The sequence below is a fragment of the Hemicordylus capensis genome, chromosome 6, assembly GCF_027244095.1.
Source record: "Hemicordylus capensis ecotype Gifberg chromosome 6, rHemCap1.1.pri, whole genome shotgun sequence".
Classification (NCBI taxonomy): Eukaryota; Metazoa; Chordata; class Lepidosauria; order Squamata; family Cordylidae; genus Hemicordylus; species Hemicordylus capensis.
In genome coordinates, this window is record NC_069662.1 from 163,629,868 (window position 1) to 163,637,084 (window position 7,217).

General features: G+C 44.9%; 1 long non-coding RNA gene across 1 annotated transcript; it reads left to right on the forward strand.

The window, feature by feature from the left end:
- Positions 1-238: 238 nt before the first annotated feature.
- Positions 239-4,882, forward strand: LOC128329008 (uncharacterized). Its single transcript, XR_008309500.1, has 3 exons — positions 239-385; positions 4,119-4,194; positions 4,761-4,882. It is a non-coding gene; the product is annotated as an uncharacterized LOC128329008 (long non-coding RNA).
- Positions 4,883-7,217: the final 2,335 nt, after the last annotated feature.

Sequence of the window (7,217 nt, forward strand, 5' to 3'; positions counted from 1 at the left end):
TCTCTTTAGTCCACCCGTTCCCCCCAGCCCTTCTGGAGTTCACAATACTTTCTGCTCCTTAGGCATTGTCCAGCATTCTGAACTTCTGTGCAGCAGGTGCAAACTGAACTTGCTCTTCCATTGTTTACCATACCTGTGAACATTCTGTGCATCACAACGGCTCAGCCAATGGCTGACATAGGGGAGAAGTTTGTCTCCAGGTGAAAGACAACTGGCTTCAAAGTCCAAGAATTCTGAATAACAAGGGAAGCCCAATTTGAACTTGGATCTTCCAGGCCAAAGTTCAGTGCTCAAACTGGCTCTTGCGTTCCCTTTCGTGCTTCCTCTGTGTTTCCATAGATGGACATCTCCCCTAAAGCTAATCTCATTGGATGGCCATGGCATGGTAGTTTGCAGTTTTTTTGGGTTTTTTTAAAGTCAGATATTCTCCTCCTGAGCTAGTACAAGTGTGTCATCTGAGCCTAAGCAGCTCTTTAATTCTGCTCTATGCCTCTGCAATTTATGGAACTGAAAGCTACATTTTGACCGAGAAATCCAGGCATGCAATTTTGTGAGAATGTCACAAGCTGCCATTCATATTTTCAGTTTCAGATTTGATTATAGAAAAATATAGTTCTAATCTGCTTTCAGCATAACATGCGCAAGTTATGTTTTGACTGTGGTTTGAAAGGCCTTGTTGCCCACTTTCTATAAATACACTGCAAATGGCTGTGACAAGATGGTTTTCATTTGTACATCAGCTCCAAAGAGTCCAACTCTGCGCATCCTTGATCTTTCTTAAGTGCTGAAATGAAAAGGCTGTGTGTATATTAAGAGAAAAATGAGGTAGTTTGGAGTCAGTGAATTAGATCCAATTTGGCCTATCAAAAAGCATTTTCCCCCTGCCCGCTTCAGTAAACAGCTTGCTGAGATTTACTTCTGCTTTTATCCATTTGTCAAGAGAATATTGAGGTTTCAGATGTCCCTCGTCTGCATTTGCAGGCTATTGAGCTTTTTCAGATTAAATTACTCCTGAGTAGGCCTACTGAAATTAAGTAGCTCTTTAGAGTAACTCCTGAATAGTAATATCAAGTGATTTAGTCTGGATGTTGGCCACTGTAAATATCAGGTGCCATGCCTTTAATTCACCTTGCACTGAATTAAACATTTGTCACCCATGAGACCACAGTATGTTTGCAGACTTATAACAGGACTATTTCATGTATTCGTTCACTTGTTTAAAATATCCAATATTCCACCTTCCAGCTTAAAACAAAAATGTCCAGTGTGGCTAGGAAAATTAGGACTTTGCGTATGGTGGTCATTATTAGGATTAGCACCAACCCAATCCTGGTAATTTTCGAATCATGCACTGGATATTGGGGTGCCTCCGATTGCATCTAGTAGATAAATTGTATTTATTCATTTATTTACCTACTTATTTAACATATTTGTATACCGCCCCAAAACTCATGTATCTGGGCCGTTTACAATAAAATTCAAATTAAAACAATATTAAAAGTTTAAACTAAGTTAAAATATGATATTAAAACTGTTTTTAAAATGCGCATCTAATGAAAAGCCTGGGTGAACAAATCAGCTTGATGCATCAGGGTGGAGTGGGGTGGCAGTGGCTTACCTTTCTTGCAGAGCCGGCTGTTGCGGAGAAGTAGGCAGCCACAGCAGCTGGGTTCACATGACCGGCTTTCCTTCTACTATCCCGTCCTGAGTGCACGGGTATCTGTACACTCATACATTTTTGCGTGTATGACTGTACCTGTGTCCATTTAAAAGTGAACCTGGGTACAGGTTCCTCAAAACTATGGTATAGCTAGGACGTGTACTTCTGTACCTGTGTTCAACATAACGTGTGAATCGCTGTACCTGTGCACAGATCTGTACACTCGTACATTCAACATGCTGTCTGAATAGGGTAAGAGTGTTATCAATGTGCACAGGCAGTTTGTTAATGCAGGGGGCAAAGCATGACAGACCTGAAAGAAGTTAAACCTGTCATCAACTACAGACACACAGCACTCTGCACAAAATTCAGACATTCAAAACAAAACAGAAAACAGCAGACTGGTGGAGAAAATCCTCAGGCATCAGATCCATTTTGGAAATTAGACGAAAGCCCCATTCACACGTTATGTTCAACACTCATATAAAAAGTGGACAGTATACATAGGTACAGATCTGTACACAGGTACAGTTGTTCATATGTTATGTGGAACACAGAGATAGCAGTACACTTCCTATATGTACTATGTATTTTAGGGGTCTGTATTCAGGCTCACTTTACATGAACAGAGGTGCAGTCATTCACAGAAAAACATGTACAGCCCTGCTGGATCAGGCCCAATGCCTATCTAATCCAGCATCCTGTTTCACACAGTGGCCCACCAGATGCAGGTGGGAAGCCCACAGGCAGGAGCTGAGGGCATTCCCTCTCTCCTGCTGTTACTCTCCTGCAACTGGTATTCAGAGGCATCCTGCCTCTGAGGCTGAAAGTGGCCTATAGCTCCTAGACTAGTAGCCGTTGATAGACTTCTCTGCCATGAAGTTATCCAAACCCTTCTTAAAGCCATCCAGGTTGTTGGCTGTCACCACATCTTGTGGCAGAGAATTCCACAGGTTTATTATGTATTGTGTGAAAAAGCACTTCCTTTTCTTGGTCCTAAATTTCTTGGCAATCAATTTCATGGGATGACCCCTGGTTCTAATGTTATGAAAGGCGGAGAAAAATTTCTCTTTATCCACTCTCTCCACACCAGGCGTGATCTTATAGACTTCTATCATGTCTCCCTGTAGGGATGTGTGGACCAGTCCAGCGGTCTGGTGGTTTGGTCTGGGGGCTCGGGGGTTCATGGTCGAACCAACCTCCCCCCCCCCCGGTTCCATCAGACCGGAACCGGACTGCCAGGTCCTGTCTGGCAGGACCGTGAACTTTAAAAAAATTCTTTTAAGTGAATGAAGTACCTGTAGCCCCTTCGGGGGGCTTGCTGAGGCCACGGTGTGTGTGTGTGTGTGTGTGTGTTCCACGTGGGTTCCCTCTCCTCCCGCCGGTCTTCTTCATCACTGCTGTGGCCGGGTAAGTAAATCCTTTTCGGCCCTTTCGGGCTGCCATAAGAGCGAATGGCTGCCATTTTGAACTCCGCTGCGCATGCGCAAATGCCCTCTGTGGGGCTGTGGCCGTTCGCTCTCACGGGGGCCCAAAATGGCTGAAAAGGATTTCCTTACAGGTACTTCATTCACTTAATTAAAAAAAAAAAGTTCCCGGACCTGCCAGAACCCCTGCACGGGGTTCGATGGGGGGCTGGACTGAACTGGCCCGGTTCCGTTTGAGGCCGTTTCAGCCTCGAACCAAACCAGGCCAGATGGTTCCGTGCACACCCCTATATCCCTGCAGTCAACCTTTTTCTAAACTAAAAAGCCCCAGGTGTTGTAGCCTTGCCTCATAAGAAAGGTACTCTAGGCCCCTTATAATCTTGGTTTTTGCAATTTTGCACCATCAAGCAGAAATACTTTCCCCCACAACACATAATCAACATGTGGAATCCTCTGCCACAAGATGTGGTGACAGCCAACAACCTGGATAGCTTTAAGAGGGGTTTGGATAACTTCATTGACGAGAGGTCTATCAATAGCTGCTACTCTGGTGGCTATAGGCCACCTCCAGCCGTGGAGGAAGGATGCCTCTGAATACCAGTTGCAGGGGAGCAACAGCAGGAGAGAGGGCATTCACTCAACTCCTGCCTGTAGGCTTCCAGTGGTATCTGGTGGGCCACTGTGTGATACAGGATGCTGCCTTGGGCCTGATCCAGTAGGGCTGTTCTTATGTTCTTATGACTCCTCCCTCTGTCCCTCTCCAGGCAGAGAGAAACAACAACTAAATGCTACAGAGCCACCAAAGCAAGCCCTGGCAAATGCTAGCCCTGGGGGAAAAACAACACAGACACACACACACTGGGACTTCTCACTTAAAGACAAACCAGCCCCTCAAAATCTCCCCCCCTCCTATTAGTTTGGGTTTTTTTGGTGGGGGGGAGGATTGTAGTTTTGTGTAGAAAAGCTTGCTTACCTCCCCAAATCTGTTTCTGCTCTCATCTGTACACTTTTACAACATCATGTCTGAATAGGTCGAAAGTCATTTGGATCCCAGAAGCCCAGCTAGAAATGTGGCTGGAGAGGATTTCCAAGGCAGCTTTGCTTCAGGTACAGCTCTTTGTGCTGTGGATATGTGGACTAGCCCATGATACCCCCTCGGTACCCTGGAGGGTTGGACCTATCTACCTTCTAGATACAGCAACAGCCAAAACATCTGATCTCTTGTCTAACTGAGAGAGATAAAACCAGTTTCTGTTCAGCAACAGGTTTAGTCTTCCTTTACTTGCAGATGCAGTGGAGTTCTTTATGTATGCAAGCCACAGCCAGTATGGCCCAATGAGGAGTCCCTTGGCCTATCCTGTGAAGGAACAATTGAGTTCTTATCATGACGGAGTGTCAGTTTTCAGAGAACGCCTGATAAAAATCCGACTGGAATTTGTTCCACTTCATGGACCATATAAAGATATCGGCAAATAATGATGTTAGATCCACGTGTCACTTGAAGGTTGCTGGGCTGGAGGGAGAAAAACCGCCTTCCATCCTCAGGAGAAAGGGGTGTGGGAAGAGAGGAAAGTAAAGAAAGCCCTATGAAACATTTCTCTTGGTGATACAGGTCATATCCAGGTGCTGCCAAATTGGTACTTAATAATAAAATATTTCTACTCTTCCCTCAGACATTCAGGTTTTGCTACTAGCACAGCTCCATAGATAGAAATGGGTACTGAGGATTCCCTCGAGAGCTGATTTCATGCATCCTTGGTGGAAGTGCCCTGCCGTGATGTTGCTTTGGAGAAACGTTAATACTTGGGTGTATTAAACAGAAGGATGGACTCTATAACTACTGTGGCAAAGCGTGTTTTACTCACATGTAATTGGCAGGGGGGGGGAGATTCCTCTTGTGTTCTGTAACTTTTTGGAAATGTTGAAATACCATTTCAAAAAAAAATGGACTTGGAGCAGGGACGTCAGTAGGGGGTGGCCCATGGGGCATGAGTCTCAATAAATTGCTCCGAGCCCTGAATCTCAGCAGCCATCTCCCTCCTCCAATACCTCCATGAGTACAGCAGTGGAGACCAGTGTTCCCTCTAACAGGAATTCCCAGGTGTTGTTGACTACAACTCCCATAATCCCCAAGCAAAGGCCATTGCAGCTGAGGATTCTGGGAATTGTAATCAACAACATCTGGGAATCTTGGTTAGAGGGAACACTGGTGGAAACACCTGTACAGAGCATCAGAGGGAGCTCCTGGCCTCACCTAGTTCTCTGCTGCTTCTGCCTTCATAGGTGCTGTATAGGGATGTACAAATAGATTCGTACAAATCGATTTGTACCCGAATCTAGCTGATTCGGGTGATTTGGAGACAAAACAAATCACCCCTGTGGTCCATTGGCTAGGTTTGGGTACAAATCGAATTGTGCCTGATTCGATTTGAATCGATTCGAGTTTCAGATTCCTCCTATTAATTCCCCCAAATTGCCAGCTTTCTTAAAAAAAAAACACCAAAAAACAAAAACAAACAAACCACACGCTAAGCTCTAGACCTTATAGAAGTGGGATTATGGAGCAAAATGTGTGGTCACTATTTTTCAGGTGTTTGGATTCTTTGGTGTATAATAACTTTCACTCAATGAATCCTTATGTGGATTCATTACACACCTTCATTTCTTCTATTCATTTTGACTGTCTTTTGGACAGTGCCAACTGTCAACTGCCATGTGCCAACTACACCCCACTCCCACCCATAAGGCAGTGGGGTATTACTCAGTTAAAGTTAAGTGCCTAATGGTTAGAGGCTACCACCGAAATTGCAGAGGAATTGGGCAAAGGGCTGATTTTTGGTGAATTTTTGAAGATTTAGTGTCTTTGGGGCAGATTTGGGGCATAAAGTGGGATCTGGGGTGGAAGAGTGGGGTGGGGTTGTAGTGCCTAATGGGTGGAGGCTGCCACCCAAATTGCAGGGCGACTGGGCAAAAAACCTCAACAATTTGGTTAATTGTTGAGGTTTACGCGTCTTTAAGGTTTCCCCCCATAAGGTATAATGGAGGTGTATCGCTTCATGTTGGAGGGAAAGGGGTGGCCTAGAGTGGCGTGGGGTTGGTGGTAGTGCCCAAGGGGGGCAAGGAAGCTACCAGAATTTTTTCAAAGGATTTTGGCAGAGGGATGATTTTGGGTGATTTGTTGAAGTTAATGCATCTTTAAGGTTTTTCTCCATAGGGAATAATGTAGGTTTCAGCAGCCCCATAACTGTACTTGGGGGGCGCTGGGGTAGCTCATAGTGAGTGGCAGTGTAGTGAACAGAGGGTGCCAGCCACCCCCATGGGTTTCTAACCCATGGGGTACAGGGTTCTTTTGTTTCTGAGGTGTTCTGAATGTAGATTCTCTGGTATCAAATGAAATTTTCAATACAAACCATGAATCCACTCTCATTCCCTCTGCAATTTGAATGGTAGCTTCCAACCATTAGGCACTACCACCCCACCCCACTCTTCCACTCCAGATCCCACTTTATGCCCCAAATCTGCCCCAAAGACACTAAAACTTCAAAAATTCACCAAAAATCAGCCCTTTGCCCAATTCCTCTGCAATTTGGGTGGTAGCCTCCACCCATTAAGTTGCTACCAGCTCACCCCACTCTTTTGGCCCTGGGACCCATTTTTTGATCCAAATCGATTTGGATTCAGATTTGGATTAATTCGGATCCTTTATGCCCCAAATCTTTATGCCCCAAATCTTATTCGGATCCTTTATGCCCCACTATATGCCCCAAATCTGCCCCAAAGACACCAAAACTTCAAAAATTCACCAAAAATCAGCCCTTTGCCCATTTCCTCTGCAATTTGGATGGTAGTCTCCACCCATTAGTCGCTACCAGCCCACCCCACTCTTCTGGCCCTGGGACCCATTTTTTGATCCAAATCAATTTGGATTCAGATTTGGATTAATTCGGATCCGAATCGAATCCGGGGTGATTCAGATGGGTCAGATTTGGACCTAAAAACAATTCAGGGGTGTTTCGATTCAGATCCAAATCAAAACACCAAAAATCCAAATTGCACACCCCTAGTGCTGTATTATAATATTAGAAACCTTAAACACACACACACACACACACATAATTATTCTTGGTCGG